We start from the raw sequence: 27,986 nt of genomic DNA on the forward strand, positions 1-27,986 counted from the left end.
GAAGCCAGATCTGTACAACCACCCAATGAGCAGCTATTTCTGCCTGGGGCAGAAGAACTGAGACAACCACTAATCCTGCATCTGTCCTGGAGCTCCCCAGTTCCTGCTGTCTCCAGAGCTACACAAACCACTGAGGAGTTACAAAATAGGTAGGGCAATGCTGAAAGCCTGTGTCTCAAATGCAAGGAAGGGCATAGGATAGGACGGGAAATAGCCTGCCTCTTCATTACTGCCAAAGTTTTGGGTACCTGGAGCTTTCTCTTTGCTTCTGAACTTTAGCCTGGAAATAAGAATGAATATGAGCTCCATCAGCTGCTTGGCAGCAAATCAATATGCCAACCAGATAAGGCTCACCCACATACATCCAAGAGAATTGTACAAAGCACTTTATCACTCTTGGATTACCTATCTAAAGAAGCTTAAAAAAGAAGAACAATTTCCTAGCCATCTCCTAACTTTGTTGGTCTCCCTGAATAGTTTGTTTTCTAAGAAACCAGTGAAACAGAAACCCCACAGGCCTTCTTGGAACATATAACTGGGACACTCCTCCACAAAGGGACAAAACTTACACTTCTAAATATAGCTTTCTTTTCTCTCTTTCCCAACCTAGTCACCCCTTGGAATTATCCTCCTGCCCATTTCAAGAATGCTCTTCCATAGAGATGGTTGACATAATCACAGATGACAAACTGTTATGCTTAAAAGAGAGTTTGTTTATGGGATATCCAGGAAGTTACTGTCACTGGATTGAAACATATATGTTGATAAGGTGCAAGAAAACAATATTACGGGGAGAGGGGACTTTGAATGCCAAACAGAGGATTTTGCCTTTGCTCCTGGAAGCAACAAGAATGGGGAAGGAGTTGTGATATGATTTAAGATGCATTTTAGAAAAATCACTTTAGTGGATTGGTGGGGGATGGATTAGAGTGGGGAAAGACTTGAAGTAGGACAGACCCACCAACATAGCAACAATAGCCAACAGGCTATTGCAATAATCAAGATGTGAAGTGATAAGAGCCTGTCACGGAGTACTTGCAGTGTCAGAAGAGATTAGGGGAAATATGTGAAAGATCTTTTAAAGATGAAAGGAGAAGACTGGCAACAGCCTGTATATGGGAGGTGGGAGAAGATGAGTTATAACAGGATGATTCCTAGGTTGTGAGTTGGGGTGAGGGATTAGAGGGGGAAATGATAGGTTCTATTTTAGACATTAAATTTACTGTGTCTACTGGACATCCAGCTTGGGATGTCTGAAAGGCATGGAGAGATTCTAGATTGGCGAGAATAGGGCAAGAAAGATGGATTTGCGAATCATCAGCATAGAAATGGTAATTGAATCCATGGAAGCTGATGAGATCACCATATGTAGTACAAAAGGAAAAAAGAAGAGGGCCCAGGACACAATTCTGAGGGTCACCCAGGTCACCCCTGGAAGGAGATTCAACAAAGGAGATAGAGAAGTAACCAGATGGTCTGGAGGAAAACTAAGAGAGAATAGTTACCTGAAAACCAAAAGAGAAGAAGGTATTAAGAAGAGAAAGATCAAGGAGAATGAGGATTGAAAATCCTGGATCTTCACTGGATTTGGCAGGTAAGAGATATTAGTAACCTTGGAGAGAGCTGTTTCAGTAGGGTCAAAGGCCTAATAAGGTCAAAAGCCAGATAATAATGGGTTAAGAAGAAAAATGGAGCCACCTATTGTAGATGACATTTTTCAGTTTAATTATAAAGGCAGAAGAGATCTATCCTTCTTCTCGTGGGCTCTGTGTATATTTGTGGAATAGTGCCTCCAGTTTTGGAGGGCTGGATGGCATAAGGAATACAGAGTGCTGGGCAGAGTCTTCCTAAATGCAAATCTCACCTCAGACACCTAATTAGCTGTGTGACTCTGTCACTTAACTTTTTCTTTTCTTTTTTTTTTTTTTTTTCCAGTTTCCTCATCTGTAAAATGAGTTTAAAAAGGAAATGGCAAACTGCTCCAGTATCTTTGTCAAGAAAACCCTAAATGGGGTCACAAAGAGTTGGACACAACTGAAATATAAATAATAATACTCCAGGTTTATGTAGGAGAATATTTTTGTAGCTATTGTCCTGATTATACCACCTCCGTAAATGCTTTTCGAGGCAACAGTCACTTGCTATCTTATTAAGAAAAAAGGCACTGGTAGGGACTCATGATTTATATTTTTAGAAGAGCTGAGTGCAAGTTAAAGTTGAGAAAGAACTCCCAGAAAGGGTGCTTTTTAATTTACAAAGAGAACCCATTTGCTACTTTTGTCATTGTAGTTCATCTGATCATAATAATTATTCCTGAAATGTATTGGTAAAATATTCAAGAGTTTACTGACATAGCTAGAGAAACAACTTGGATTCCCCACACTTTCCAACGTCCCTTCCCCCCCACCTTCTTACCTCCAAACAACTATATCTCGTAATCTGTTCATGACCTATTTCTTTCCTTGAGAATATCAGGAGATTTTTTGTGACAGCTGAGGAAGCAAATAGTTCCAGATCTAGCTGGCAAATAGCATTCCCACCTCCCAAAATGAGCCTACAGGAGACAATGTCTATGCTCAGGTAAAAGCTGTTGAGCTAATGTGATAAGGAAAATCTGCTACTGGCAGAAACCAAGAAAGGAGAATAATATATATACTAACCCAGTATACCAATAACCTCTGTATTTGGTCTTAAGGGAGGATAGGCTACAGAAAAGAAATAAAATTAAGCTTGCTTAGTACTCACAGTGCTAGGATTGGAACCAGAGGAAATAAGTTCAAATCCCACCTTTTCCACTTACTACTTGTGTAACCCTAGTCAAAACCTCATTAGTTTAAAAATCTATCAAATAAAGAGGTTGGCCAAGATTATTGTTAAGATCCTTTTCAGTTTTAGTTCTATGATGATTCAAAGCTGGGAGGAAAGGAGTTAAGGGAGAAAGGCAACAAAATGGAAAGGAGAAAGATAGGAGTTTTATGTTTGAGGGAAATTGAGAAAAGAACCTGCTAACTGATTAATTATTTCAGTATGTTATTAGTCAATTAGCAGGCATTTATTACCTATTATGGGCTAGGTACTGTCCTAGGTGCTAGGGATACAAATTTTTAAAATGAAACAATCCCCTTTGTCCGTGAGCTTATGAGGTAGGCACTTGAGTTGAAGCTGGAAGGAAGAGGTGAAGGTGAGGGAGGAGGAAATTCCAGGCATAGGACAAAGCTTTTGGAAAGGCACAAAGGCAGGATTTCAGCATTCAGAGAACAGTAAATCGTCCAGTATGAGTGGAATGTAGTGCATGAAGGATAGCCATATACAATAAGTCTAAAAAGGTAGGCTAGAGCCCAATTATAAACACTGACATTTAAATGTCAAACAAAGGAGTTTATATTTTATCCTAGAGGCAATAAGGCTTCTTGAACAGAGAAGTGCCGTGGATAGATTTGGGCTTTAGTAATACCAATTTGGTGACTGTACAGAGAATGGGGGCAGGTAGACCAATTAAGAAGCCACTGCAATAGTGAACCTAATGAGAATCTGAATTCTTGATATTCGTATTGTAAATGGAAGGAAGGGAACAGAGGTGAGAGATGAGATGATTTACCATTTATCTTAAGACAATTTTTCTACCCTGGCTACTCTCCTCCCTTGTAAAATGTGATGTCCCATATTATGCAGACAATCCCTCCAAAAAAAATCTCCTACATACAACTAAGTACCCAGAAATATGAAATAGCTATTTAGGGGTTCCCTTCCCTGCTTCCTCTCACCCAGCCTGGTATCTTCATCTATACATGAGCCTATCCTACAAGTGGCTATTTCTGACCTTAGTCCAGAACCAGCAAAGGATATGGTCATCAAGAGGCAATACTGTTTTATGATCAGCAGTGGATGAGGGAAGAGCAGAAGCCCTGATCAGAGACTATAAGCAATGGCAACAGAACCAGAAGCCAGTTTCTGAGATCTTCAGAAAGTGAGAAATATAGGTTTATACCAAGAAATGAACACTCTGGTTCCCATCTTTTCAGTATCATCCCCTGAAACTCCCTTTTTCACTCATTCTCACCCACCCCTCCATCAACCTTCCATCCACTCTACTCCAAGCTTCCACCAGTGTCTTGGACTTAAGAGAATCTATTGTTTTTTCTAGTCTGAATGTGTGGATGAAAAATCAGTGAGAAGTCTTGGATCTCCATGCAGGATGATTTGGGATGGATATTCTTTTTTTCTTACCTTTAAATTCGCAACACCAGCCGTGGGATAAATCCTATCTTTTTATTTATTTTAAATTATTTTCTAAAGTTTGAGTTGTTTCTTTCCCTTGCTATCATGAACTCCAAGAAGGTAAGCACTCCTATTTCTTCTCTCCATATCTATTTCTTTCTTGATAGAATTAAGTCCAGAGACTTTCTTCCTCTTTATTTTCTCTTCTTTCTAAGAAATGGTTCTGGCAGAATGGGACCTCCAACAGCATGAGAATAGCCCCTATCACGAGGATATTTCATGATCTGATATAAGGAAAATGAAGAGGAGAAATGGGCAGCTACTGAAGTCTGTTTGAAGATGGGAATGTAAGTGGGGTTAAAGGGCTGTTTCAAATTTACTCTGGTGGCAGCATGTAGGATGTCTGAGGCAGCAGAAACTAAAGTCAAAGAGGCTAGTTAGCCAACAAACACAATAATTTAAATGAAACAGTCATGATAAGAATCTGAACTACAGTGATAATTGCTGTAATATTGAGAAAGGAATGAATTGGAGCTATTTCAAAGAGAAAAAACCCAATACACCTTAGTAGCTATTTAAATGTGAGCAATGAAAAAGGGGAATGAGTTAGAGATGACTGCAACCAACTTAACTTAAAGTCTATATCCTAAAACAATCTTGTTGTAGTTTATGGATTCCTATGGATTCCCAAAATAATATTTTAAAAGCCTAAAATAAAATACATAGGATTAAAATGAAAGCTAATTATATTTAAATAGTTATTAGAATATATATGCTATTAAAAACAAGTCCACAGATCCCCAAGTTAAACTGCCTAAGAAGAGCCGAGACAATTTCAGGGATTTGTCACTTTTCCCTGATCCCTATAAGGATCCCTTGATACTCCAGTTTTAGCCTTTCCGAAATATTCTATGATTGGCAAAAACTAAACCATTTCCTAAGAGAGTTTTCTACCATTCACCAGTGTCACTGGGTTAAATTCAATCCAACAAGCATTTTTATGTTGTTGACATTTGTCTTGAGTTGACATGTTCCTGTGCCTAGAGGGACAAGAAAGGATCTAAGTTTCCATAAATATGGCAGTAAGTGCACAAATGACCACACTTGGCCTTCACACTATTCCAAACTTCCTACTTAGCTAAGTAGTAACAAGGTGGTCCCTTGGGCCACCGCCTTAGCCATAATCTGGGGGTGTAGAACAGGCTTGGACCTCAGCAGTAGGATCCTAAGCTACCTTATTAATTCTTTGACCCTTAACTCCAACCGTAAAACACTTTCTGAAATGGAGTAAGGAAAGAAATGCAAAATCATCATAGAAAAAAGGAGAATCCCAGGACAATCTCTTTCTCTCTCTTCTTTCCTCATTGATCAAAAAATCAGTTTCCTTGGAAACCTTCCCAGAATAATTCAATCTGTCTCCATTCACTACAGCAACAACACCTCAGGTTTGGGCCAGAGGTAAAGACTAGAGGCTCAAATGCTGGTATGGAGAGCAAGAAAGAATAATTAAATGCAATGATGTTAAAATTGTGGCCCATATGTGCATAGCCTGTATTTGAATTCTTAACACTTGTGATTTCTATATTGATAATCATATTGCTCCAGGTTCTATAGGACTCCGAGCTTGCTTAATGGTGATGGCAAACATATCATATCACCATGAGTACTACTGAACAAATCCATTAATTCTGCTCTGTTTACACTTCTGCTTTTGAGATTTTTTTTTTAATTGAGGCCCTTTAATTTGATCACAGAAGTTAGCAAGGGAGAGACTATTTGATGACCTTTGTTTCCTGGTATGAAAAACAAGAACTTTTTGAAGAAGTTAAAATACACTTTCATTTGATGTAAATCAAATTAGTCAATAATAATATCACCTTACAGAGAGTGTGCCAGGCACTGCTCTGGAGATACCAAAAAATGGCAAACAACAAAACTCCCTATTGTCAAGGAATGTTCATTCATAAAGTAAATACAATATAAATATATAGATATAGGTACATGATAGGCAGCTGAGTAGCACAATAGATTCCTCTTTCTGAATTCAAATAGAGCCTCAGACACTATTTGTGTGATCTTAGGCAAGTCACAACTCTGTTTGCCCAGTTTCCTCATCTATAAAATGATTCAGAGAAGGAAATGGCAAACTACTCTTGTGTCCTTGCAAAAACAAAACAAAGCAAAACCCTACCAAAAACCAAATGGGACCATGAAGAGTTGAACATAACTGAAAAAAACAACTCAATAAGAACATACATATGAATGAAGATAACATGCTAGTAGAGCCTAGAAAAGACCTCTGGGAAAAAATGAGATTTGGGATGTCTTGAAGGAAGCCAGGAACACTAAAAAAGGGACAAGTGTAAAAACATGGAAATGGAAAGTAGAATTGGAAAAACTTCAAGAAGGCCAACATAATCAAATCATAGAAGACATAGTTGAAAAAGCAGGAAGGGTATAGGTTATGAAAAACTTTAAATACCAAACACAGGTATTTATATTTATCTGTGGAGATCATAGTGAACGCCTCAAACTGGGAAGGGATATAATTAGATCTGCACTTTTACAAAATCAATTTGACAGTGTGGTGAAGGATGGATTGGAATAAGGAGAAGCTTGAAGCAGCAAGACCAATTTAAAGGCTCTTTTTGGGTAAGAGTTTGGGTAAGAGGTGTTGAAGGCCTGAACTAGGATTGTGGCTATATGAGTGGAGAGATACAGAGAGACTATGGCTCAGGTGAGAGACTAGGGCTGGATTAGGGAATCATAAAGATAACTGAATCCAAGGGAGCTGATGAGAGCACCAGGTGAAATAGTATAAAGGGAGGAGAGAAAATGACCTTGGCCAGAGATTGGGAATCACTCAAGTCTAGAAGGTAAGATATGGGTGAAGAGGAAACAGGAGACTGAGGAAAGGCAATCAGACAGAGGAGAACCAGAAGATGCTCTCCAGGAAGAACAACTGAGCAACAGCATCAAAGGTTGTAGAGGCCAAGAAAGATGAACCTGAAAGCCAGAAGATAGAGTCGTTAGAAGAAAGTGAGAGAAGAGAGCACAGAGGCACCTACAAGGACCTTAGCCACAAGAGGGACAAGGTGTGTGGTATGACATCTAGAAGGAATGGTCAATCAGATCAAGGAGGGTTGGTTTTTTTTTTAAGGTGGGGAGAACACAGGCATGTTTGTAGAAAGCAAAGAAAAGAGCCAAGAGGTAGGGAGAGATTAAAGCGAGTGTGTCAAGGGTGATGGGGTAATTTCCTGGTTGAAAAGGGGAGAGAATGAGAACAAGGTCTCATGCAGAAAAGTTTGCCTTTAGAAAAAGAAGGGCCACCTCTTAATTTGAGACCAGAGTGAAGGAAGAAAGAATGGAAGTTTTCTGAATGATATGAGATGAGGAAGAGAAAAAAGGACATGTTGGCAAAAGCTCTTACTTGTTAAACATAAATTTTGAGAATGGAAGGATAAACATAAAAATGTGTATTTGCCAATTTTTCTTCCAATTTTTATCCCAATACACTTTAGCCATGGCATCTTACATATATAGTTATATAATGCCATAATTAGTATGCACTGATATATAAATTCCTTTTTTGTGCACATATTGTCTATATGTGTGTACATGTAGTTTTTGTTCTATTTCTGTCAGTCTCTATTTCTGTTTCTCTTCCTATTCCTCCCTCTTTTCCTCCCTTCTTCTTTTCTCTCTCTTTCCCTCCCTCTCTTCCTTCTCTTTCTTCCTCTCTCTGTCTCTTTCTCTGTTTCTCTCTCTCTCTGTCTTTCTCAACAGGGACTAGGTCTTGATTTTTCTTATTTCCTACATAAATGGACCAATAAAAATATTTAAACAGTGTAGGCAGACAACAGTTTGATTTTTTTGAAGATGATGGTAGGAGGTGAGGTGTTCTCTTGTCTGTTTAATCATTTATCTTATTTTGAGAGTCAAAATTAACAACTAATTGTATAACTCAAATGAGACAGCTACTTGACCACAAAATGGTTGGAGAATGCTAGGACATTATAATAGTTCTGATATTTAATACTTTCCCTGAGAATATATGGTACTTAACTCTTTGAAATTTAACTTCAAAATGGTTTTATTTTTACTGATGTCTTTTGTTTTTACAACATATTCTTTCTGATTATACCCTCTACCCTTAAGAAGACTATTTCAAAATGAAGCTAGTTATAAATAAGACTGTTCAAGAGAATAATTTGGAATTATGCTAAAAAAAAAAAAAAAAAAAAAAAAAAAAAAAAAAAAGATAGGATTCAAATAGCCACACCCATGACCCAGAAATTTCACTGCTAGGTACAGGAAGTCAATGATTAAAAAAAAATAAAAGTCCTATCCACACCAAAATGGTGTACATTGTACCAAAATAGTGTACCAGTGTATACTAGTACTTTTGTAGTAGAAAAGAATTGGAAGTAAAATCTATGCTCATCAATTGATGAATGGCTAAAAAAATTGTGGCACAGGAATATAAGAGAATTTTACTATGCTATAGCAAATGATGAATGTGATGAATACAGATATATACATGAAGACATATAGTATTTGAACTGATATAAAATGAAATATCCAGAACCAGGAAAGTAACACTTTAAAAAACCCTATGTAACTGGGGGCCTCATCCCTATTGTTATAGGACTCCCATCAGTGGTAGAGATTGACTGCTTGATACTCTGAGCCTCTATGCGAAGTAAAGTTGGTGAGAGATTTGAGAGAGAAGATATGCAGTCCCAACCTTTCTTTAGGTCCCTAAAGGGAGAGATTCTAGGAAGAAGCCAAAATGTAGAAGAGCTGTCGATCTCTATCATGTTTCTATCCCCAGCTTACTACACTAGAGACTGGGGAGTTTTTCCTTGAGTGAAATCTGGAGTTCTCTCTCTTGATTGAGCTGAGCTACCTCATTCTCAAAGGGAGAGCTCATTCACTCTGTATACTGTTTAGCATATATTCTCATATAATCATAATCCCAGCTAACATTTATGTAGCACTTATTATGTACAGGCACTGTATCTAGTACTTTACACTTATTATCTCATTTGATCTTCACAACAACCCTGGGAGTTAAGATACTATTTATTATCCCTAATTTACAGATAAGAAAACTGAGGCAGAGTAAAGTGACTCACTCAGGGGATCACAAAGCTAATAAATATCTGAGCACAGAACTGAACTCAGACTTTCCTGATTCCAGGAATGGTGACGTATCTATTGTGCCATCCAACTGTCTCTGTAATGCATGTGTGTTTGTGTGTTTCTGTTTGCTATCTTTTTGGATAAATGGATTTACTACTATTTGTGTTCACTGTGATACTGATGTTTGGTAAGAAACGAGTTTAGGCTTGGATATATAGCTTGGGTTCCTCTTTTCCCATAGTGATCAGAAAGTCAGCCTGAACAAAAAATGGCCTCTCCTAGACTAATAATAATTAAGGAAGCAGAAATATATAATTCTAACCAAGAATTATCTCTCTCTGAAGAAAGCACAGTGGTCAGCCTCTGGCCCCAGTCTCCTGTTTTCCCTCCTGGCAGGAATCAAAGTCTTGCTTGGGGAGGAATAAAGGAAGAAGATCATAGAGCTATCTAGACTTACCTCTTTAGAGTGACATCCAGACAAAACCATATGGGTATCCATCATCTACATGAGCCAAACAACATCCTAACTTCCACCACAATGTAAATGGAAAGAATAACAATAAAAGAATCAAAATTTTATAATGAGACAAAAACATGATGAAACAAAACATAATAATGGAACTGTAATGAGCAAACTGGGCTTCAAAGAAGAGCTATGAGAATATATTCAATCTCTTATTTGCAAAGGTGGGAAGCTATAAAAACACATCAGATGTGATTCACATGTTTAGTTTTGCTGAACATTTTTTTCCTTTTTTATTATTATGTTATAATGGCTCTCTGTGAAGAGGATGAATCCATAAAAGTTTAAAAAAAAAAAGCACCAAGTTATCAATAATGATGCACAAATAAAATATTTTGAAAGCTAAGTGTCAGTTAAATATTATGTAAAATATCATTCTTACTGCGTAAATGCCCATGAAATTCAGTTTTCCTAATCTTCCAAGAACCCTCCTGGAACAACCGGAAATCTTTCTCCTCATTATGGTCCCTTAGAGGAAACCACGTGTCACTTAATTGGCAACAAATTCTAGCTCTTGACCAAAGGATTCATAATTTTTTGCCCTCCGTAGTGTGAAAAATTTTTAGGAAGGGGATCATGACAAAGAAGGAAAAGAAAAGGAAGAAATGTCAGAAATATTAAGATTAGAGAAATAGGGGAGAAACATAAAGTATCATGTTCTAAAAACTTGGAAAGAAAAAAATTTCAAGACAGACATGTGAGCAACATCCAATGCAGCAGAAAAAGTATAGAGTATAAGGATGAAGAAAAGATCTCTGATTTCAGAAGAAAAAAAATCATCAGGTAATCTTCATAAAAGCAGTCTTAGGAAAGTAGAAAGCTAACATGGAAGCCATATTGGACTGAGTTAAGTATAGAGTATAAAGAGAAGAGATAATTGACAGTAAATGTCAATTCTCCTTTCCATGAATTTAGAAGCAAAAGGGACAAAGAGATGTAATATTAATTTATTTCACTTAACTGAATTTATTTGTTACAACAGAAGAGAGATAAGTCACAGAGTCACAACAGAGAAGCCAGAAAAAGAAAAAGAAAATACCAACAAAATACTTAAAGAGAATAAAAAGTTCAGAAGGAGTCACAAATAAAGCAAGCTCTCTGTCCTTCTGACACCTTTTTCCATTGATGAACTCCTTCTAGGGACTCTTATTTTGGAGAAGAGGCCATGTTGACCATTCTTTGTTATATTGCCACCTCTGATTCTCTCTCCCTAGTCACAACTGCTTTCACTAGCACCAATATTTTTGTAATGTAAAGAAAGAAAAATGTCTCTTTTTTTTCTTTGCTTGTACTAGAATCTCTTGTATTTAATACGGTATCTGACATGTAATAAGTACTTAACAGATATTTGTTGGTCTGCCTGCCTGCCTGCCTAAAATAAACTGTAGACAACAATGCATTCAGCTCTACGTACAATCCTCCTTTTTGTTGTTTTGTCATTTTAGAAAATGCCATGTTTACATATGGAAGCAAGATCCCTAAGCCTGACTTAGTTACACTTTTAGAGAGATTCTCATCATTATAAAAACCTGTCGGTAGACTAAGTATTTTTAAACTTGAAGAAAATATGGGAAAATATGGTACAGAATGCTGTCCCTATGCAGGACATTTTTTTAAAAATGACCACTATGTGATACTTTCCTATTGGGCATCTGGATCCTGTATAGTTTCGCCTTCATTAGTCTCCCAACTTTGTACTATCCCCATTCATCTTTCAACCCTATAGAACTCTTGATGCATTCTTTGTCTTTTTAACTTAATTGTAAAACTATAAATTGACCAACAATACTGCATCTGAGGGAAGGCTATGGGCCCCTCTTGTGTGGTCATGATGGGATTTTGATCTTGTAATAATATATATAAAGCACTTTGCGAACCTAAAAGTACTATATGAATACTAGTGCTAATATTGTTGTTGCTATGTTGAACATAAGTAATAAAAAAAAAATCTTGGCTAAGCCAGAAAAATGCAAAATGCTAAATTAATTCTTTGACAATTCCGATTTTATATCCTCAATGAAGTACTGCACTGACTTTAGTAAGGAAGGTTGAGACATCTTTCACTTGACATCCTGGAATCTCAAAGTAAAGTTCTGATGAAGCTTGATTTCTCCCTAGATTACCTGTTCTAAGGGGAAAATAAAGATAAAAACTAGTTTTCTAACACATTCTTCTGAAAAAGATCCCAGAAAATAGATAAGTGATTTATTTTTCCCTATATCTATGCAAACTACTTAATGAGAGATTACTTGAGAATTTCAATAGCTATTTTTCTCTAATTCCCCAATGGTTCTCCCATAATCTGTTAGTTATAAAAGACATTTCTTGTAATTCCTTCCAAAAACTTGGAAGTTTCTTCTGGTAGCTAGCTTTTTCTGTATGTCTGTTTTTTAGCCATGTCTACTGCTGCTTAGCTTAGATTCTCAAGTCAGCAGTGTCTTATTTTGTGCTTTACATACACTATCCACATATCTCCACCATTCCTCCTGTGTGAACTAATTTCTAGAATAAAATGTATTTTCTGAGCTTGCCTGCTCTTGGGGAAGGAAGTGTTTTAAAAATTATTTGAAGAAAAAAGCTACAAAGTTCTTTCCTCTGAATAGCAGTAAGAGTACTTTAAATTAGCTAGAGGAACAGAAAGTGATAAAGCAAAAATTCACCAGCTGGGGAATGGCAAAAAAACAAAAACAAAAACAAAAACAAAAACAAAATCCTTCAACAAAAGAGTTAAAAAAGAGTGTTTGTAACCAAACATCAAACACTAATAACAATACTTAACTCAGACAAGTAGAAAGACTGTGTCAAAAGACAAAATAATGAAGGATTCCAAAAAAGGCTGCTCACCTACAATATACAACTGAAAATGTTAGGTTTTTTTTTTCCAGGTCTTCATGAAGAAGGAATTTTTAAAAAGATAGCCATTTAAAAAAAAAATGAGAATTTTCCTAATTTAAGCAAAAATCTTTTCCCTCAATCTGGTCAAACAATGGAAAGAGAGATTATAATTAGGAGAAACCCTGAATTTATTTCTGTATTTACCACATATCATTAAATTAGAAATCAAGAAATTTAAATATTTGCAAACAACTTTATTCCTTTTAACTTTCTTTCACAGTAATTATGGGAAGCAAGAGCTTCTTCAATCCCTATACTGGCTTAATTGATGATTAAAAGCAATTTAAATTAAAATTTCTCCCCTAAGGGCCAAGATAACTGAAAAAGGAAATAATAAAAAGAAAGATCCCATATTCACCAAAACTATTTATAGCTGCACTCTTTCTAGTGGAGAACCAGAAATAAAATAAATCTTTTATCAGTTGGGGAATGGCCAAACAACCTGATATTTCATTAATGATACATTTTTAATGGGAAAGGAGATAGACTGAAAAAAGTGATTTGGCTGAACCTATCATATTTTATCTAAAAAACATAGAAATAATCATATAGAGAAAACATTTGAAATAGATCATTCATGCAAAACATAGAAAGCATGATGAATTGAAGACAGAAACAATGGAGGAAAAGAAAACTAGAACAAACAAAAAAAGGGAAACACAAGAAATATGATTTAATAGCAGAAAAGTTTAAGGTTAAAAATTAATTGTAGTGTGCTAAAGGAAAATATTAATAGGCATGCCATAAGAAATACAATAACTTATTTTACAGTGGGCATCCCATAAGAAATACAGTAACTTTAAATGAAAAAATTTGTTTAAATTTTAAGACATTGCAAGTGTCTTGAAAATTCAGAAAACTTTTAAAAAGTAAACACACAGAAAACCTATCTCTGACAAACTGGTGGATAGGAGAGATGTTTTTTGAAAAGACATTTTTTCCTCTCCAATTCTTAGAGGCAAGAAAAATTCAAAAAGATATTTGTGTTAAACTCGAAGATGGCACTTCCCTGTCAAAGCCCATGATGTGGGAAAAGTCCATAAAAATGAAAATGACAGCTCACCTTTTAAATAAATATAAAAATAAATTTGTTCAATTATCTAAATAAACTTCCTGTAAAGTAATATAGTATATAGACTTGCAGGATGTATGGAAAAACTCATCTCTAGGAAAGCAGAATTATGCTAGAATTAATAAAAAGTCTCTTGGATAACACATTCCTAGATTTGGTGGCCTTCTATCCATAAACAGTTCTGGAGACACCAGTTTTACAAGACAATTGTAAAGGATATCTATACAAGGCAAAGCTGATTCAACATTTTCATTGCCCATATCAGTAGATGAAACAAAATATTAATCAAATCATTAATATATTTGCTAAAATTGAACTAAGAGGCTAGATGGTTCAAGAAAATGGGATTTATTCCCCAATGAATTTTTTCCCCACTGAATTTTAATGGACAGGCAATTCTTAAATATCTAAGGGGTTGATATCATTGTCATTAATTATTGTAAGGCATTACTGAAATGTGTCAAAGCCTTCTAGATGCTGGTATAAGCTGCCCTGCCCGAAGAACTAGAAGAACCTTGACAGCTTAAACAATTTGAAAATAGGGTCCAGGTAAAAGTTCAGGGACATGAGAAGTTCATGCTCATATCTGGGAAGTTCGACTCATATCTGCCATAGCTGGTTCTCCTCACCATCAAGATCACAGTGATCTACCGAGGTTTCCATACAAATGTATCCCTCATACTGCTACATTCTCCCCCTCCTAAGGGGCCAAGAGCCCACCCATTGCTTTTGCCTGGGTCATTTTGGTCCTCAGTCAAGGACGCCAAAAGACAAGTCTGGTAGCCAACGGACCATCCCACTGGAGAAGAGGAATTGCTTCTCAGGAGCACAAAGGATGTCACATTCTCCTAACAAATGAACTCTGGGACTCCGACAGGACGGATAACAACTTAGACTTTCACACAACAAAACATCAAATGTCTCCCACTGGAGAAGAGGAATTGCTTCTCAGGAGCACAAAGGATGTCACATTCTCCTAACAAATGAACTCTGGGACTCCGACAGGACGGATAACAACTTAGACTTTCACACAACAAAACATCAAATGTCTAAAAATCTGTCCAACTGATGAGTCTGTGGTATGGGCCATGAATAGGGATGGCAGTTCTCTGTCAAAGCCCATGATGTGGGAAAGTGCATAAGAATGAAATGACAGCTCACCTTTTAAATAAATATAAAAATAAATTGGTTAAATTATCTAAATAGACTTCCTGTAAAGTAATATAGTATACAGATTTACAGGATGTGTGGAAAAACTCATTTCTGCAGGAAAGCATAGGATATGGGGAAAACCCCATTATATTTGATACCTCCCAAACATTACACACGTTAAACAATTAGGAAAGGAGGTTTCCTCATAGGCTAGCATGGTTGCACCTGTATATACCCTGCTCTCTGGGCAAAATAGCTAACAACAAAAACAGTTAATAGGACGCATAAGGTGAGGATCTGTCCAGCCAGGTGCTAATCTGGCTAAGTTTTGGCAAGCCTGGAAGGTGGATCTTGGGAAGCATCTCAATCTTTCCTATCCTAGTCTTCCTCCACACAACAATGTGGTTCATCTTTCCACAGCCAAAGAAAGCCTGCCTCATCATGATCCTTGAGCTCTATATGGTCCACCTGTGTGAAGCTAAATTAGCCGGTACATAATCATTGATTGGGAAAAGGGCTCTACAAGAATGATTTCAATTGTGCTTCAGAAGTGCAAAAATCAGGAGGTACAGGAGTAGGACTTAGTTGTATTTTGAGAGACTGACATCCTTGCTTAAATCTGTGGGTTGTCTTAAGTTTAAGATGGGGAAAAAATGTGGAGAAATATGCTCCTAATGGGAAAGAATAGAAAGAATCTAGTCAGTTTGCAATCCTTTTTCCTAGAATGCTCCAATCATAATTCAACCACTGTGACCCACTAATCATACCTTTATCAGTTTAATTTCATACAAACCTGCATTCATCTTTCAGCTCTGTACCACTTCTAATTTATTCTTTGTCTTCCTGACCCAGTTAGTTGTACTACTATAAATTGACCAGAAATACCATACTTGGGAAGAATCACACTTTAATCCATCTCTCTGTTCTAACCCCCATTTCTAACCCTCATTCATCTTCCAGCTCTGTACCACCCTTAATTTATTCTTTGTCTTCTCAATCCAATTGCATGACTATAAATTGGTCAGCCATACCACCCTTGTAAGAAAAACACAGATGTGAGTCATTCCACAATCAGATTCTCCTCATGTATACATGAGTGATGAACACGCCTTGCCTAAAGCCAGGAAAATTCAAAATACTCAATTCTTTAAACATATATTTATTGAGGATTATTAAGTTCACAATAAAATATTTTTTAAAAGAAAAGACATTCAGCCCACATCTTGTCTTGGAGCAGACCAGGGTTTAATCTTTAGCTCACTTAGGCTATCTAGCAGGCAGCTGTTTCCTCTGAGAGTGAACCATAACCATCCAGTACCACTGGATAGCCAGGGCAAGACTCTGAAGAGTTCTCAGCCTGGACTAGCTCAGCAGTGGGAGGGGAATGAGGATGAAATGAGGGGACACTGGCACAGTCGAAATCTTGCAAAAACATTTTTTAAATAAACCTGAAATATGATTAAAAAAAAAAAGAAAAGACATAGAATGAAGCTGCTATAAAGGCAAAGGAGAGTTATGAAAATAGGGTCTCAGGGAAAGTTAGAAAAGGTGGGATCTAGAGTACAGATAACGGATAATCTTGAGAGAGAGAAAAGGATATCTCTTCTTTTCACAGCCTGGATAAAAAGATGAGAGGCTAGCTGGGAAGACACCACTTTACTGCAATGCAAAATATAAAATCCATGATGGAGCTCCTATCTCACATTCTCAATCTTCTCTGTAAAGGTGAAGCCTAGGTTTTCAGTAAAGGAGGGGGGAAGGGTTTAAGGAGAAATAATGGAATATCCGGGGAAAACAATAAGGAAAGAATAAAAGAAATGACCGGCAGCATTAAATCACTTAATACATATTTACCCAGTCAAATTTGGGCCTTGATCTAAAAGCTTTACATCTTCCTATAAGAGCCAGTTCTTATAAAACGAGTTGACTAGATAGGAGCAGTACAGGATTGAGCTGCAGCTGTGCCTGGCAGAAAGATAAGATGATTAGTGCCAGCTAAATCATTGAAGGAAATAACCACAGGGGTAAGATCACAGAGGCTTTGAAGTTTGTATTTTTCCCTAACTAAATTCCAAATTCCTTAAGGAAAAGTATTGTAGTAGCACGGTACAGGAGAAAAGGCAACTGAATTTGGAATCCAAGGGCCTGTGTTCAAATCCTGGCTCTTCTACTTATTACCAATGCAAAAGGGAAGACAATTTCATAGAACTCATGATTTAAAAAAATGTTATCCACCTCCAAAGGAAAAACTGATGAACTTTGAGTGCAGATTGAAGTATATTTTTCACTTTATTTTTTAGCTTCTCCCTCTCCCCACAACATAAGTAATGAAGAAATATGCTTAGCAGTAGTACACATGTGTAATTTATTTTGCTTGCTGTCTCAGTCTTTGAGGGAGGAGCTAGAAGAAAAGAGAGAATTTGTAACTCAAAATGTAAAAAAATAAAAATGCTTTATCTTTTTTATGTTTTCTTATTTATAAAAATGAAGGGGTTGAACTCCCTAACTTCTCGGTTGCCAGTTCTAAATCTGTATTTATGACATCTTAGGTATCTTTGTAACTTCCTATGCTCTGTAACAAGAAGCAGCATACTTGAGAGACAAGTCTCAAAGACAGGATTCAAGTCCAGTTTCTGAAACCTACTGTCTTTGAAATTCCTCAACTCACTCAACTCCTTAATGATTCAAACAATTCTCTAAGACTATATGTGTCATACAAGTTGCTAATTTGCATTGATGGAAGGAGCTCCCATAGGGAAGTAGTCCCCTATGGATTCAGATGAAAAAAAATATAACATTTACAAATATTAAGTAATCAAAATATTTTTAAAGCTTACTTTCCAAGCTATTTACATTTAAACTAATAAATGCAAAACTTTTCAATCATCCCCTTCTATGTCTTCATCCTCATTTACTTTTCCTCTTATATGTTATAGGTGTATGTATGTATGTATGTATATGGATGTGTACTCGTTCTAATTAGGCATTTTTTCACTGTAACTTATTTCATAAAACTCTTTCAAGATTTTTTACATCCCTAATATTTGTTAGTCTTAATCACATTATAATTCTAGATCACCTCCATGTAGCAAAAACTTATTTCATTACTCCTGATTACTTTCAGAATTTGTTACTTATTGTAATTAGGCAGCAAGCTGATGCAATGTATGGTACACCAGGTCTGGACTCAGGAAGACTTAAGTACAAATTCAGCCCAGAAACTTTTTAACTCCCTGTCTGCCTCAGTTTTCTCATCTGCAAAATGGGGATAATAATAGTATCTACCTCACAGAGCTATGGAATCAAATAATATAAGACTCGTAAAGTATTTAGCACAGTGCCTATCATGTATTAAGCACCATATAAATATTAGTTATTATTTATTGTTAAATTTAATCATTCTGTATCTTGGAATTTATAGTATATGATTTTCTTTCTGGAGGTAATGCATGGATTCTTTTGATTGGCATGTTTTTTAAAACTTTCTGTGTTCAGAAGTTCTGGGCACTTTCCTTCTTTTTGCATCATGACATTTGGGCTTTTTGACGTGTCATATATTTCTAGGAGACCTGTGATCTTTAGTTTCTATGCATCCTATTTTTGAGATCAATATGTTTTGCTTGTATGGGGATTATACTGTTTATTTTCAATATAATTACTTTTTTTCATCTCTTCTTCTACATTGTCTTTCACTTCTATGTATTTTCATTCCCAAACTATTATTTTTTTGTTTCTTTGGAGGGAATTAGCATTATAGTGTCAAGTTTCCTTATTATACCAATTATTTCTATCATGCATGCCATAAATTCTGCTTTCACAATTCTTATTTCTCTTTTAAGCTATTTAGGAACTTTGCAATAATTCCTTGTTCTCTTGGTAATTCATAGATAGGATCGTCTGCCTCATAAGGTCTGGATTAATTTTTCTTTGTCTTATAATATTTATTTTTTAAAATATGCTTTCTTTTACTTGATCTAGAATTCAAATTCATTTGTTATATATCTGCTTATGATCAAAATTCTTCACTGAATTTTTTTCCTTCTGAGAGCTTTAGTAATCTTTTCCCTTTATTTTCCCATATTACTTTCTGACTTCTTTCCCTTTGACTATGGTTTCCCTTGGGGACTAGACCTTTTCAAGCCTTCTTGGGCTCCTTACACAGTGTGAAATTCACAATTTTACCAGCCTTCTATTCTCTGCCCCAAGTGACTTTGGGAGAAACAGATCCAGATGAATGCTGGGCCCTCCACTTCAAGCAGGCCTGGCATATGCTCACACATTCATTCTGGTATCCTGCCCCAGATTCCATACTGTTGCAACACAGGGCACTGCCAGTCCTAGCTGCATCGGGAAGAAGTGGGGAAGGTAAGAGTTGAGTTTTGTTGCAAGTGTGTGCATCAGTTTATGTGTCCTGTGTGGTACGCAGCGGGGGGAGAGGGAGAAACCAAATGAGCATGGTAGGAGTTAAGTTTCAACTTTCTGTGCTGTTAATTTTCACCTCCTGAGAATTCTTGGTACCTTAGACAATGGAGACAGCTGAAATTGCTTTATCTCTGGTGCATAATTCCTATTCTAAAGAGGTTTTCACAAGTTCATGAGAATTGGAGAAAATATTTAAGAATCCTCTGTCTTGCTGACCATATGACCCAGAAATCTGAAATAACTGTCCAGTTATGAGATGGCAATGGCTGGAACTAGTGTAGAGACATTCAAAGTGGAGAGAAGGGGTAGGGGGATGGCTGAACAAATATTTGTACTTGGATGTAATAGAATACTATTGTGCCATAAAAATAATATGGGAATCCAGAGAAACTAGGGGAAGATAAGAACTGATGAAGAATGAAGCAAGCAGAACCAGAAAAATAATTTACATGATGTCTAAAAAAAAAAAAGTCATAAATGAAAAGAACACTAAAATGAAGCCTGATATTGTGTAACTATATTGACCAATATTGGCCACAAGAAGAGATGAAGAAATGGACTTCCTTCCTTTCCTTAGTGAGCTGAGGGACTGTGGATTTAGAATGGTTCGTGAGCTGTTAGACCTAACTGCTGCCTTGGGTAGTTTTGCTCAACAATTTTTTCCTTAGTCATGAGAAAGGGTTCACTGGTTTTGTTGTATATGTTGCTGTGGGGGAAAAGAGCAGCACAGTGATATCTAGAAATGATTATGATACAAAAATAAAATAGAACAGAAAAAATCATTTTAATAAAAAAAAAGAAATGAAGGACAGGAGAGACATTGAGCAGAACAAATTACAAACTTCAGTAACCAAATTAATATGGAAGGAAAAAAGGAGTCTGAAAAGATTCAGATGGTTCCTTACTGATGACTGGAAAAATGATGATGCTATTGAGAAAAATGACCATGTCAGAAGGAAGAAACAGGTTTTAGGTTGTTTTTGGAGGGGGGTGCCTTTAGTAAGACTATTGGAGTTAAGTGAGTTGACTAGAATCACATAGGAAGTATTAAGTGCCTGAGGTGAGATTAGAACTCAGGTCCTCCTGACTCCAGGACTAGTGCACTAATAGCTGTACCATCTAGCTGCCTCAAAGAGTCAGGTTTTCGATGGGAAGGAATGGATTGCTTCCTTCAAATTTTCAGGAGGCCCCAAAGATCACGTTGTTTTCTCAACCCTTTTTGCTCTAAATAACAGCTTCCAAAAACAGAAAATCTCTTTTTGCTTCCTCCTCCTTTCTCCCCATCTGTACATTCTAAACAGCATTTTCCCCAGAACACCTCTATTAACCCAGGCACTAGCTCTACAGAGCAAAAGCTACAAGCTTTCTTTGATGCTAAGATGCTTAACAATCTTGCTGCCCTTTCCATTTTCATAGCATGTCATCAAGAGTGACTAATTGCTTTTTGCTAGGTTCCTCAGAGGACTCAAATAAAGGATGGATCCTCCTCGTTGTTAAGCTGAGGGAAGGGGACCTGAATTACAGAGGAAGCCTGAGTCAGAGGTAACATCAGCAGTCCAGATTTTCTTATTTATTTGTTTGTTTGATAGTTTGTTTTCTAGTCCTTTGCCACTGCCTCTTTGTTTCTCAACTCGGAATTAGATCATGACTGGGATCTACTCTAATTCACAATGAAATCTAAGAAGACACACACACACACACACACACACACACACACACACACACACACACACACACACACACACCCCAGATAACTTAAGCTTGAGCCTCACCCCTGATACTTATTACCTGTATAACCCTGGAGAAATCATTCTCTCTGCCTGCTGCTCCTTATCTATAAAAAATAATTGAGAGACTGATGGATGGATAGCCATGAGTAAGAAAATTTATTCCATGGGATGGGCAGTGGGCTAAGTGCTGGGAATACAGACAAAAAAGCAAAAGACGATCCTTGCCCTTGTGGAGTTCACAATCTAAGAGACAGAATTTAGTAAGGGCTTAAATAATGCTACATATCCCAATACAGCAGTAACAAAAGTGTGTTGCAACTTAAGTGCTCTAGAAATATAAATGAATGTTACTGTGCACAATAGAAAATAAGGGACGAGGTGAGGAGGGAAAGGTAGAAAAGAGATAGAAATGAGTAAGAACAAGGAAGAGATGAGGAAAAGGTTCCACAAAAAGGCACTAGCTTACAAAAGGAGACAGAAGCAGCCCCAATGGCCCCAATCTATTCTCTCTTGCACCCACAACTTCCTGGAAAGGCATCCTAAGAAATGAGCTTCTTAAAAAATAAACTGGGAAAACATTTTTACAGTCAAAGGTTCCAATAAAGGCCTCATTTCCAAAATATAAAGAGAATTGACCCTAATTTATAAGAAATCAAGCCATTCTCCAATTGACAAATGGTCAAAGGATATGAACAATTTTCTTTTTTTTTTTTCCCCAGTATTTTTTCTTTTTCTTTTTGAGGCTGGGGTTTAAGTGACTTGCCCAGGGTCACACAGCTAGGAAGTGCTAAGTGTCTGAGATCAGATTTGAACTCAGGTCCTCCTGAATTCAAGGCTAGTGCTCTATCCACTGCGCCACCTAGCTGCCCCCCCCCCCAGTATTTTTTTAAAGAATTTTTTTCCCACAGTATATATGCATGAGTAATTTTTTAAAATAATATTATCCCTTGTATTCATTTTTCCAAATTATCCCCTCCCTCCACTCCCTCCCCCCCAATGACAGGCAATCCCTTACATTTTACATGTGTTACAATATAACCGAGATACAATATATGTGTGTAAATACCATTTTCTTGTTGCACATTAAGTATTAGATTCCGAAGGTATAAGTAACCTGGGTAGATAGACAGTAGTGCTAACAATTTACATTCAATCCCCAGTGTTCCTTCTCTGGGTATAGTTATTTCTGTCCATCATTGATCAGCTGGAAGTGAGTTGGATCTTCTTTATGTTGAAGATTTCCACTTCCATCAGAATACATCCTCATACAGTATTGTTGTTGAAGTGTATAGTGATCTTCTGGTTCTGCTCCTTTCACTCAGCATCAGTTGATTTAAGTCTCTCCAGGCCTCTCTGTATTCCTCCTGCTGGTCATTTCTTACAGAGCAATAATATTCCATAACCTTCATATACCATAATTTACCCAACCATTCTCCAACTGATGGACATCCACTCATTTTCCAGTTTCTAGCCACTACGAAAAGAGCTGCCACAAACATTCTGGCACATACAGGTCTCTTTCCGCTCTTTAGTATTTCTTTGGGATATAAGCCCAGTAGTAGCACTGCTGGGTCAAATGGTATGCACAGTTTGATAACTTTTTGAGCATAGTTCCAAACTGCTCTCCAGAATGGCTGGATTCTTTCACAACTCCACCAACAATGTATTAGTGTCCCAGCTTTCCCACATCCCCTCCAACATTCATCATTATTTGTTCCTGTCATCTTAGCCAATCTGACAGGTGTGTAGTGGTATCTCAGAGTTGTCTTAATTTGCATTTCTCTGATCAGTAGTGATTTGGAACACTCTTTCATATGAGTGGAAATAGTTAGGATATGAACTATTTTCAATTTCTAGCTATATTAAAAGATGCTCCAAATCATTATTAATCAGAGAAATGCAAATTAAGGCAACTATGAGATACCACTACACACCTGTCAGATTGGCTAGAATGACAGGGAAAGATAATGCTCAATGTTGGAGGGGATGTGGGAAAACAGGGACACTGATACATTGTTGGTGGAATTGTGAAAGAATCCAACCATTCTGGAGAGCAGTTTGGAACTATGCTCAAAAAGTTATCAAACTGTGCATACGCTTTGACCCAGCAGTGTTGCTACTGGGTTTGTATCCCAAAACGATCTTAAAGAAGGGAAAGGGACCTGTATGTGCAAGAATGTTTGTGGCAGCCCTCTTTGTAGTGGCCAGAAACTGGAAACTATGTGGATGCCCATCAATTGGAGAATGGCTGAATAAATTGTGGTATGTGAATGTTATGGAATATTATTGTTCTGTACGAAATGACCAACAGAATGATTTCAGAAAGGCCTGGAGAGACTTACATGAACTGAAGCTGAGTGAAATGAGCAGGACCAAGAAATCATTATATACTTCAATAACAATACTATATGATGATCAATTCTTATGGACGTGGCCATTTTCAACAATGAGATGAACCAAATCAGTTTCAATAGAGCAATAATGAACTGAACCAGCTACACCCAGCGAAAGAACTCTGGGAGATGACTACGAACCACTACGTAGAATTCCCAGTCCCTCTATTTTTGTCCACCTGCATTTTGGATTTCCTTCACAGGTTAATTGTACATTATTTCAAAGTCTGATTCTTTTTGTACAGCAAAACAACTGTTTGGACATGTATACATATATTGCATTTAACTTATACTCTAACATATTTAACATGTATTGGTCAACCTGCCATCTGGGAGGGGGGAAGGAGGGAAAAAATTAGAACAAAAAGTTTGGCAATTGTCAATGTTGTAAAATTACCCATGCATATATCTGGGTAATAAATAAATTACTATTTATAGTAATAAATAAAATAAAAACTATTAAATACATATATATACATATATATAATAAATAAATTACTATTTATAGTAATAAATAAAATAAAAACTATTAAATACATACATATATATATACATATATATATATTTAAAAAGAAAGAAATGGGCTTCTTGTGTATGCTGGTCCACATGCCTGAAAGATGTGGCTTTAATAAGGGCTTGAGAGAACATACAAGTGCAAAGATTAAGTCCAAGGCATCATTGAGAAAGCCCAGCTTTCCAGAGGTGGTGAGTCTGCCTCAAGGACAACTAAGTAACAGGGACGGAACTCCCCAGGCAGACAGGTAACACCTTCTGGCCAAAGCCCTTCTCTCCTGTTTTCCAGCCTCAGTCCCCATGCAGACTGGCACCTTACTGTCAGGGCAGCTGTGATGTGCTGTGGAACTCCTCATTGCTGCTTTTCCATTCATACTGAACAGAGCACTGTTGAATGGGCCACATGGGTAAAAAATCCTATGCTTACAGTGAGGAAGACCTGAGCTCAAATCCTGCCTCTGAGATTGCTTAACTATAATTAACTACTCTCAGACCATTTTGTCATCTGCAAAATGAGGAGGCTGGGTTCAATGGCCTCTAAGATCCCTTCCAGCTCCACATCTATAATCCTCTAAGTCAGAAGATTTGAATTTGACTCCCAAGCCAGTCCTGGCTGGCTGTGTGACATGACTTAACTTCCCTAAGCATCCATAAAAGTGTCTGTAAAACTTTCACCACCTATTTGAGGCTGTCTGGTCAGACTCAGCACCTTAGGCAAGGAGAGGTGTCCCAAAGACAGACAGTGAGAGTCAAGGATATAGCCATAAAAGTGACCACCAAGCACCAAAAGGATAGTACAAGAGAAGCTTCATTGAAACTGTTCTTAACAGGGGGTGTCTAGGGGTACTTAGCCCCCAGGTGAAGAATGCTGGTTACTTCCACACTCCCTTAACTTTTAAGCAGAGTTAAGTCCCAGCTGCTAAGAGTCAAAAAGGTCACTCTGTAGCTGGTACTAAACCATGCTCTGGGGTGTTCTGGTTTGGCACAGACTGGCACACAATTATGACATGTCCCTCGTCATCAGCAATAAGTAAATTGCCCATAGTAAATACTCAGGTCCCATCCCTGACACATACTACCTATGTGATCCTGAGCAAGGCATTTAATACTCTATGGCACCAATCTCTAAGGGTAAAGGGCATTTCTGTATCCAAAATTTCCATCAATGCAGTAACAAGTCTCCAATCCCTGTAGCATGAACTCTCTGTCTCTTTCTCAAATACAGGAATGGACCAATAAATACTTCACAGGATTCTTGTAAATTATTCTCATGAGCTTAAGAATTACCAGCTAGAATTCTGGGCTTGGAATCAGGAGGACTTGGCCCAAACCTTCCTAATATTTAGTAATTTAGTAATTGGAGAACAATGGCTCACATGGCTCAACCAACTCCTGGACTTTCCATAGATGCCTAAGATATCTTCGTAGGTACAAGGTACATTGGGGGAGTGCCAGAAGGGACTACACTACAACTCCTTGTCAAACACAGGTGCACAGGCCTCTGAATGCCTGCCTTCAAGGTCTCACCCAGCTCTACCATGCTGCTGAAAAGCACCTAGGAGGAGGACAAATGAGCTCTAGCAACCTTCTTCAGCTTTCTCTCCTATAATACCAGGACTCAAAAAACCTGGAGAAACTTGAACACAATGACATTCAAATTATATAATTAATGCTGAATAATTTAGTGTTTCTCCTATACCATATATATGGGTCTATAATCATATGTTAATTATAATGCCTATAATTAACACTGAATAATTTGGAGTTTCTCCTATACTGTATACATGCTTCTATAATTATGTTAATGATAAGGCCTATAATTAACACCAGATAATTTGATGTCTCTCCTATACCATATTAGTTTCAGACACTCTCCTCCTCTGAGACTGAACATATAAACTCATACTCTTCCCAGTCAAGGAATAGCAAGCATTTAATGCTTAATCTTGATATTTTTTTCCGGAGGGGGGTTGTTGTTTCACAAGGCAATCATGGTTAAGTGACTTTCCCAGTATCATAGCTACTGTGCCATCTAGCTGCCTGTTTTTTTTTTTTCTTTTTTCTTTTTTTGTCAAGGCAATGGGGGTTAAGTGACTTACTCAGAGGCAAGCAGCCCACACAATAGCCCAGGTAATAGCAAGCATCTGAAGAGTGCACTTTCCATACACTGTCTAACTTGATCTTCAACAACCTTATGAAGCAGGTGCTATTGTTATTCCCATCTTACAGATGAGTACCAATCTGTAAAGTCTTACAGGTCAAAATGATGTCCTTAGCAATGAATTGAGTGTCCTGAATACCACGTCAGAGCTGGATGGGACCTTAGCAGAGGGAATGCAAAGAAGTCGACATGGATGGGGAGACTCAAGATCATGTCTGGAGAAGAGAAGACTCAGGGATGGGGGAATGACAATTGTTTTCAAGTTAGACAGAAGAGGAAGGAGATGTGTTTTTGATCTCAGGGGAAGGAATGAAACTATAAGTAAAAGTTGCCATACTCAGCTCTTATAATGAAAAACTTCTTAACAATTACATCTATCCAAAAGTGAATGTCTCTGAAAATACCAGGTTCCTCTCTTCCTCCTCTTCAAAGAAAAGGACAGATGGTTTTAAATAGGATGAGTCCTGATATGAAATTATTCTTCCTTATATTCTGTTTTCGTAATAAGAGCACTTAATCCAGCCCCTTGGGTTAACAGATACGCAGGTCCAGAGAGGTAAATGTAATTGTGTTCTATCCCACATCCCACCCTGTCAGCCACAGGAAGATATGAAGTAATCCCAAAGGATTCTAACTTCAATTGAACAAGGAGGGAAAGTGACTTCTCCTCAAAATTCAAAGTTTTAGGGACTCTCAGTCATCTTCAGCACAGGCCCAGGAGACTATCCTCAAGGTATAGAGTGTATCTCCACAAGGATGGCACAGGGTCTGAATTCGGAATTTGGAATTCTAGAAACCAAGGCTTCCAACCAACTCCCAGAATTTCCATAAAAGTAGAAGGAAGGCAAAGTGACTGTAACATCTATCATCCCTCTGAAGAGCATGAATAATACCTCACATTTAAAACAGAACTGTGAGATTGGTATTGCATTATCCTGATTCTACAGCTAGGGAAACAGGTTGATAGGAGGTAAGTGACTCAGTGTCAAGTAACAGCAAGGAGGAGGCAGATGTGGTCCTGAAACCCATGTCTCCTAATTCCAAGTTCAGCACGCCTTCTACTCCACCACTTTGCTTCTAAGGAAAGGTGGTCAGGTTGGAAACCAATTGCTCACGTAGGTTCACCCTCTCCTATTTCTCCAGGAGAGAAAGCTAAGCTGTAAAGATCTTTCCCTCCAGGAAAGCTAGAGAAAAAGAAAAAGGATAGCACAACTAGGTGGGTAATTAACTTCAAGCAGTACCGTCTCTCACCCCAACTGCCTTTCAAGGGGAATCCTTCAAATTTTTCCATCTACTACTCACCACTGATGCTCCTTCTGATTTCTGTAAAGTTCTAAACAGCAGATCATGCTCTGTAAACAAGGAACTATGAAGTCTAGCATACTTGCAGAGAATGTGGTGTTATAATCTAATTTAACCTGCAGCAAAGTTAATCTGACACATTTTATAACAGAACAGCTGTTACTTGTGCTACACAGTATTTGGGCATAAATGCAAATTCACATAAATGATTAAGGAACAAATAAGTTGCAAAGTGAATATTCACCAAAGCCCTTTTACAATCATTTTTATTTAGCAGTTGCATAACAAAATTATGTTCAAATACAGCCTCAGACACTTAGTTGTATGATCCTGACCAATCACTCAATCTCTGTTTGCTTTGGTTTCTTTATCTGTAAAATTGGGTTAAAAATAACACCTACCTCCCAAGGTTGTAAAGAGGGCAAATGAGATAATATTTGTAAAATGCTTAACACAATGC

At 37.3% G+C, this 27,986-nt stretch overlaps 1 protein-coding gene and 1 long non-coding RNA gene across 8 annotated transcripts in view; one reads left to right on the forward strand and one right to left on the reverse strand.

Moving 5' to 3' along the window:
- AATK (apoptosis associated tyrosine kinase) overlaps window positions 1-27,986 on the reverse strand; it is a 201,465-nt gene that overhangs the window by 90,429 nt on the left and 83,050 nt on the right. The gene's annotated exons all lie outside the window — the stretch shown is intronic.
- LOC141538682 (uncharacterized) lies at window positions 737-27,986 on the forward strand. Its single transcript, XR_012481101.1, has 5 exons — window positions 737-1,594; window positions 4,434-4,565; window positions 19,212-19,370; window positions 20,879-20,969; window positions 25,289-27,986. It is a non-coding gene; the product is annotated as an uncharacterized LOC141538682 (long non-coding RNA).

The sequence above is a fragment of the Sminthopsis crassicaudata genome, chromosome 4, assembly GCF_048593235.1.
Source record: "Sminthopsis crassicaudata isolate SCR6 chromosome 4, ASM4859323v1, whole genome shotgun sequence".
Taxonomy (NCBI): domain Eukaryota; kingdom Metazoa; phylum Chordata; class Mammalia; order Dasyuromorphia; family Dasyuridae; genus Sminthopsis; species Sminthopsis crassicaudata.